An 8,406-nucleotide genomic window follows, 5' to 3' on the forward strand; every position below is an offset into this window, starting at 1 on the left:
GCGCTTTCATGTGTATGCCAGTGAGCCCACCAGGAAGGCAGGCAGTGGCTGGCTGGAAAGCTGACTTTCCCACCCTGTGATTTGAAACCTGGCCTCTCCCCAAGTTCACATAACCTCTCTTGACTGTCTAGATTGCAAAACCAGGCCAGATTTCCCCGAACTCCCAGGAGACCCACAGGAGTCCTCTCGTTTGCTCCATTACAGCGATAGACAGATCACAATGGAAGGAAGCACTAAATTAACTGTGACAGCCATTAATATGACCTGCCTGGTGACAGTGACTGCGTTGGGGGATCACAGATCCGATGTCTATAACATATTGGTGATGGGGCCGCCCGCATTGGCTCCTTGGCGGGCCTTGAACTTGCTGGAAAAGACCAGGCCTGCACACAGGGCCCCGTAGCCATGGCAACGGGCTCTCGCTCAGCAAAACACATAAAGATGATTCATTTTGTTTTCCTTTCCTTTCTTTCCACCCAAATTTTCATGTGGGTTGGAATCTATTTTTAATTTCTTTCCTTGGAGGAGAGGCTATTTTTAATTTTGTTACCTCCCTCCTGGGGGCTTGCCAGGCCTGGATTTGAATGACCCAGGGAGGTGGGCCATACCAGGCCTGAAGTTCTGGAACTTTCCTGGGTTTTTCTGGAGTCGGGGGAAGGGGTGGGAAGGTACAGGCTGGGGTGGAAATGATGCTGGCGTGGCCTTGATATTAAAGGCTGGAACCTCGTGTCTTGGAATTTGCCTAAACTCTTTCTCCCATCCAGCTCTCTGCTGGAGGAAGGCGTGCCCTGTCATATCACTTCCATTTCTCATGAGTTGGCCATCAGAGAACCAAACTCTCTTCTGGTTTGGCAGGGTGCTTTCACCGCCATGTTCTTATTTGGTCTCGGAGGTAGCTAGGTGGGTGCTAGCTAGGTGCTCATGTGTCCCCCCATATCGGAGGGCCCTCCCTCTGGGCACAGTGCTGATGCTACTTCTCAGCCCCCTGGCGATGGCCCCACGGAGCGAGGGCCGAAGTACCATGCACACCACCACTTTCAGACCCGGCCCCTAAAACGTGCCTTGACACCCACTCCCCCCCCACTCATTCTGTGTTTGCTTGCTGCCTGGACCAGCAGGGTGAGGAGATCCCTGGGAGGGTGGGAGGCCCGGAGGCCCTCAGGAAACAGTGGAGCCACCCCACTCCACCAGAGGTTGCAAGCCTGTCAGGCTGTAAACTGGGATAGGGAAAAAAAAAAAATTGATCTTTATCTCCACTAACTTTCTAATGAGATTTAGCATTTCCTTCAATTATGAATGTAGGCAACAAACCACGGTGATATTAACAGTTCCTGAGACCTTGTCTCCCAAAGAAATCACAGACATTTCATATCACATTACCGTTGTTATGCATATCTCAAAATATCATTTCCACTTATCACTTCTTTGAAATTGCAAGTTATTAGACTTGCCACTCTATCTTATTAATTACTGCATTAATAAAGAAGCATATATATTATAATATCACAACTGTTTTTTTTTATTTTGGTAACTACATTTCGGTATAATTGGTTTTCTTTGTAATTTTATTTTATGCATTTATAAACCTTCTTGTGAGAAGCAGCCCACTGACATCACAGCCTGCCAAAAGAGTCCATGGCACAAAAGGACAGAAATCCTGGCACCGTGGCCCTGACTCGTCATATACAACTATGATGTGAATGAGTGATGACCTTTTATAGGGCTACACCAGAGGCATTTAGAGAATGTTTGTTAAAGCAACTAGTATTCCTTACTCTGACTGATACATCAGGACAGGGACAGCATACTACCCAATTGTATAGATGGGGAACTAAAGCTCACATGAGGCAGGTGGCTTACCCAGTGTCACACATTCATCAAAATGACACTGAGGTTCAAATCTCACCCTCCCGACCTCAGTCCAGCATTCTTTGAGATGCCCTATGTGGTCCCATCTTTTTCATACCTCAGCCTCAGAACGCTTCTATGTAGAAGCGAATGTGGTAAGAAAACTTCTTCTCCAGCCTACATGCTTGTTGGCTTTCTCTGTCCATGAGACAAGTTTCTGAACAAAGTTCTAGAACTTTCTGTAGTGATAGGAATGTTCTATGTCTGCACTGTCCAATATGGCAGCCCCTAGTCATAGGTGGCTACTGAGCACTTGCAATTGCTTTGTTGGAGTGAGGAACTGAATTTTAAATTTTATTTCATTTTACTTAATTTAAATAACTACATATTCATGAATACTGTACTGGATAGTGTAGCTCTAGAGCAGAGTTTCATAGCCTTTAGCGGGCATCAGAATCACGTGGAGGGATTGTGAAAGCATAGGGTGCTGGGCCTTACATGCAGAGCGTCTGATTCAGCGCGTCTTGGGGGGGGGTGGCCCACAAATCTGCCGTTCTAACTAGGTCCCAGCTGATGCTAATGCTGTTGGTCAATTCTAACCCTCAACATGGCTGCCACTGGGGGTCAGATACATTTTTGTTGTGGGGACCGTCCTGCATTTTATAGATTGTTTAGCAGCATCCTGGCCTCTACCTAGTTGATACCAATAACACCCCAACACTCCTCCCCCTCAGTTGTGACAACCACAGATGTCTCCGGACATGGCCAAAGTCTGCTGGGGAGAAAACTCCACTCCCAGGTGATAACCACTGGTCTAAACATACACAAAGACATTTTTTTTTAACATCAGAATTTGAACAGATCACACTTAAAAAATACAGTTGACCCTTGAGTAATGGGGGACTTAGGGGTGTCAACTCCCTGTGCAGTGGAAAATCCATGTATAACTTTGGATTCCCCCAAAACTTTACTAATAGCCTACAGTCAACCAGAAGCCTTAACGAGAACATAAACAATCAACGACCATATATTTTGTGTGTTCTATGTATTATATATTGTATTCTTACAATAAAGGAAGCTGGAGAAAAGAAAATGTTGTTAAGAAAACCATAAGGAAGAGAAAATACGTTTACAATACTGTATTGTTTTCACTGAAAAAAATCCACATGTAAGTGGTCCCGCACAGTTCAAGTCTATGTTGTTCAAGGGTCCACTGTAGCTTGAATTGAAATCTGAACTTAATTTCTTCTTACATCTGCCCTAAAAGTGCCAAAAACTTATTGTATTCCAACAACACACCAGACTAGGTTGGAATTTTTTTTTTTTTCCTTCAAAAATAAATCAATCGTGTCTACGGCTGGCATTCATTGGGCCCCAACTTCTCATGCCACCCTCTGTGCTGGCCGCTGCGCCTCGCGGCCCCCACCTTTCCCTTCCTCTTCCCTCCCCTCCTCTAGCTTCTCCCACACAGTCTTCCCCCTTGCCTTCCCTCATCTCCCTTTTTGATTTCCCAGGCTTCCCTATTTCCATATCTTTCTCTTCTTCTTCCCTCCACAGCCCTGGCTTCTCAGCCTCCCTCCCTGCTTCCCCTCCTCCCCGCATCCCCTCTCCCTGCAGCACAGACTTGCACTCCCAGTGCTCTGTGCTGTTTATTCTCCATTGCTGTTGTCTCTGCCGGCCCTGGCTGTGTTTCCCGCTTTCTTCCTTTTATCTCTAGTTTGTGTTTGTCTTGGGTTGGCCAAGTTTGGCCTCTGGCCCCAGACAGTCTTGGCTCCAACTCTGCACCCACTCCCTGCCCCCTTCCAGTCCCCTGCTCCCTCACAAAGCAGTAGCCCCCTAGTACCACCAAGGGTAACAGGCAGCTTGCAGACCGTATAGTAAGGAAAGCAAACGGGATAGGCTTTCTCGGCTTGATGCCAGAATCATGTTATGCCACTGATCAAGAGAGAGCCAAGGATTTAGTTGGTGCTTCTTTTAAAAAAGCATTTAGAAATTGTTGTCACCATCGTGGTTAAGAAGGGTAAGGAATAATCTGTGTCAGTGGGACAACTGCACGTGGCTTGGCATTTGTCCTGTGGAGAAGTCAAACATGTCAGAGGCTGACATTCTCGTATGGAGGTGACATTAAACAAACAAGGTGGCAGGGAACTCTTTAAATCACCTGCAATATTGCGAGCAGTCAATCAATAGAGCTGTGACAAGCTGGGGCCACAGACTTGCCCATGACCACTGAGTTTTGCTTCTCACAGAAGCATGCTTGACAGGAGCCATGCTGCTAATTTGGGGCTGTATGTCTGTCTCTTTACCTTGACTTTGTCCTACCGTTAGTGCATTTTTTAAAAATGACCTTTGAAAAGACACAGGCTGAAGATTATTTCTACTGACCACTCACTCACACTAGGTGGGATTACTTGGAAATATCAGATTGTTGACTAATGCTTTCTGTTTTCAGCTGCCTCTCTGGGCCCGTGCCTCACACATGGAGGGTACCAGTTACTTAAATACTTATTTATGAACATAAAGCTGGGAGCTGGAGGATCCCAAGCGAGGCTGGCTTCAAAGGAAAACCATGAGGCTACCGTAAATGCCTTGAACAAGACGCGAGGTTGACCATGCTTCAGTCTACAGCAAGAGATAACATTTCAAACTCAGGTGCTCCTGGGAGAGGGGAAAGTCTTGGGCTTGAATTCATGGTAACTTGGAAATCACTAATATTAGAAAGTCATTCTCAGCTAGTTTTTTATTGAGGAAAGCAGGCCTACCTGAGGGTTCTGACTGACCAAGGGTGGGGAGTGACATGAGAGGAGAGAGCATCACACCACTGACAATGGGAGAGGGGCTCACACAAAACGGGGATCCTCTGTGGTGTGAATCCAGGCCCGGGGAAAATCACAGGGGCCTCCCCCCCCAACGTGTGCCCCAGTGTGGTGAGTAACACTCTGCTGTCATCATGGCAACTGAGAACATAAATGTCAGGTGTGGCGGTGGGGAGGGCTGTTGGGGAGGAACTAAAACCACCCAAGGGTGGGGGTAGGGGTGCTGGGTGGCAGAGGCAGGAAGCCAGGGAGAGTGACAGGGGTATGAACACTTTAGTGAGACCAGTAGTGAGACAAAGGTTCTCGGGGTCAGGCGGTGGTCTCTCAAAGCATCGAAAAGTTGGAAGGCCCCTCCAGGTCTCTCTATTGTCCATTGTCCTCCACAATAAACCTGCCAAGGGGTCCTGTTGCCTCTACTTGAGTAACTCTAGCAAAGAGGAACTCGCAACTTCTGAAAACTTGTTCCTGTGCTAGGCAGATTTAATGATGGGATCTCCCTTTCTCTCAACAGGTCTTTGGACTCCAAGTGTTATGAAGAATTAATCCAGCTTCTCTTTTATAGGACAGCTTTTCAGCTGTTTGGTGACCATGTTCATGGTCTCCATGAGTCTCCTTCAGCATAAATAGTATCGCTGTCATCAACTGTTCCTTATATCCTGCGGCCTTGTGACCCTTCATGGTTCCCATTGCCCTCCCGTGGATGCATTTTAGTTTGTCATTGTCTCTCATCAGGTGTCACTCCGAACAGCATACAGTTCTTGTTTCGGTTAGCTAGTGCCGCAGAACAACCAGCCACAAAAAATCCCAACAGTGTGCAAAAATAAGCTCATGATTCTCTGGATTGGCTGGGATGCAGCTCATCTAGGCCAGGCTTACCTGGGCAATCTTGCTGATCTTGACTAGACTTGCTTACATTTCTGGGGCCAGCTGATCTAGGCCAGGCTTGGCTGGGCGGTTCATGTGTCTCTCATCCCCTGCTGGGACCAGTGGGCTAGCCCCAGAATGTTCTTCTCATGGAGATGGCAGATGTGTAAGAGAACAAGCCCAGTCATACAAGTGTTTTTCAAACCTTTGGTCATGTCCAGCTGGTTAACAGAACAAGTCACATGACCAAACCTAAAACCAAGAGAGGAGGGGAACTCTGGCTCCTTTGTGGGAGGAAATTCAAAGTGACATGGGAAAGGGCAGGGACAAGGGGAGGGCTGAAGAATTGGGGGCCACTGATACAGCCTACCGTAGATTTGATCTGGTCAGATCAAAGCGGAGCTAGATTATTCCCTCTCTTTTCCCAGATACCATGTTTCTATCAGTTCAAGTTAAGATTTAGTAACCTTTTCAGGTAGCCACACTGATAGCTTACACTGAACTCGCTGTCAAGTAGAAACTGAAAATGTTTTTACATATGCTTGCTGAGCTCTGGACCTGTGTGACTGACCTTTTAGACCCCCAGTGCAGGACAGTATATGTATTCCTATTAAATTTTTATCTTGACAGAATTGGGCCCCAAAATATTTAAGTAAGATGGAATCCATACCTCCTTTACTTTCAAGTCTCATGTCTGCACATTTCATCATGGCACCACCAGGGTTCTTATTGGTGTCAATGAATTGACCTGTCAAAGATAGATAGAGCTCTATGTCTCATTGCTAGAGACTGCCTTCTGGGTTGCCAGTGGTCCAGTGTTCTGCATTCTTTGGGTCTGGTATTTTAAACAGTAGGAATTCATCTGATTTCACCATCATCTGGCCTCCTTCCTCTGTCTTGTCTCAGGGATGTGAAGAGACTTTGTGGAATGCCTGTTATGATCATGTAAAGGTCGGGTAGGATTTAGAGAGGAGATGCCATCTCAGTCTGAGGGAGCAGGATGAGCTAGATCCCTCGATGGGAGTGAGCGGGCTATATTGGTGGGTATAGAGTCTTCAGACAGGCATGGAAGGCTCATGAGTGGGGCCGTTGGAGATGAGACCAGAAAGGGAAGTTGGCTTCATGGGTTGAGAAGTCTTGAGTACCAGGATAATGATATTGGAATTTTACCTCTGGGCACTGGTTTTCAAAAGCTTGCAGAGTATAATGGCTCCTTAGAGGTGCCCCTTAGGGCTGCCTTGCCTTGGTGGGTATGACAAAGACTGCTTGTCCCCAACGTCTGTTCTCTTCTTCTTCCTCAGTCGTAGCACCCATGATTTTTAGCAGGGCACACGGCTCTCCCAGAATAAAGACTGCATTTCCCAGCTTCCCTCACGTCTAGGTGTGGCCATGTGACCATGTTTTAGCCAATAGGGTTTACGTAGGAGCAGCATGAGTAACTTCTGGGAAATGTCCTCAAGGGATGAGGTGCAAGCTTCTTCATCCCTTCTAGCTGGCCAGATGCACATCTTTGGCCCTGAAGTGACATTGGAAGCCATGCATGGCAAAGTAATAAAATAGAAGTAACCCGAGTCCCTGACCACATGGAGTTCTACACCAATCATGTAATGACTATTAAGGATTTCTTTTATGTTAGGAAGAAATAAAAAATTTTATCTATGTATTATGTTGAATTTCACTTAAAGTAAACCCAATCCTGATCCTCCTAACTAATACAGAGGGACAGGAGACCGAGTAAATCTGGCTGTGATGTACACAAGAGAGCCAATGGTGCTGTGAGAACAGTTGGCTCCTGACTGTCCCTGTGCATGCTGGGAAGACAGCCATGATATAAATGATTGAGAACCGCAAATATCCCTCCTCCACCAACAAACCAGTTACACTTGGATTTATGGGCACGTGGAGCTCTGTGGCACTGTTCCTCTTTCCCTGCTCCACCCCTGAGTCACTGCTCTGCTTCAGCCACCTGGTCTCTGGGGTCCTGCTGCGGGGATCATCACCCCAGGTTAGGAGATGCAAGATTAAGCCTGGAGTACAAGGATATTGTCTGCATGAGCATTCTTCTTGAGGCAATGGCCAAACATGCCCACCATGTTAGTAATCAGAATGACTTTTATTTCCATTGCTTATAATGGCAATTATAGGTAGTAAATACCTATTTATCCCCCAAGGAGTAGCAAATGGTCCCTCTCCCAAGTCTAACAGTGAAGAGGGGATTAGGGAATGAGGCCAATTTTAGTATAAATTTCACAATCACTAAATTTAAGTGTATAACAGTTTTGATGTCTATGAAATTGAACTGAAATGGGCCTGGCACTCCATTTGACCAAATTACAGAAAACTTGACCTAGGCCTCCACATAATCGGAGCCACTTAGAGACTGTTAAAAACCTCAGTGAGTTCAGGCTGCTGCCCCCAACTTCCAGTGCTTCTAAGCTCTGGTGGGCTGACCATTTGTCTTGGCATGGGAGTGAGGCCTCTGGTATGAGGCTGGTTTCTGTCTTGTCCTGGTTGTTGGCCAGGCTGCGGGCTCCGTGTGTATTTGATCACCAACACCCACCCCACCACCTGTGCGTGGAAAACACCTGTATCCGTTCTGCACCTGCTGTCTGTACATGCTTCCTTGTCAGGCAGGGGAAGCTCTCCATGCCTTTCTGACTGCCTCTCAAGCATTCTGGGCCAAGCTGAGCTGGGAGCGCCTCTCTGAGATCATTCTCATTTCAAGCCCCAAGATGCGCGACCCACACATGCGCTGTAGCCCCTGGGCACTGTCTTGGCTCCACCGAGTGCTGCCCTGAAAGACTCCTCTGCTCAGGGATTCAGTGAAACTCATCTACCCTTTCCCCTGGAGTTCCTCTGATGCCAGCGCCAGGGGTCA

Source organism: Leptonychotes weddellii, chromosome X, assembly GCF_054177405.1.
Source record: "Leptonychotes weddellii isolate Sample4059 chromosome X, ASM5417740v2, whole genome shotgun sequence".
Taxonomy (NCBI): domain Eukaryota; kingdom Metazoa; phylum Chordata; class Mammalia; order Carnivora; family Phocidae; genus Leptonychotes; species Leptonychotes weddellii.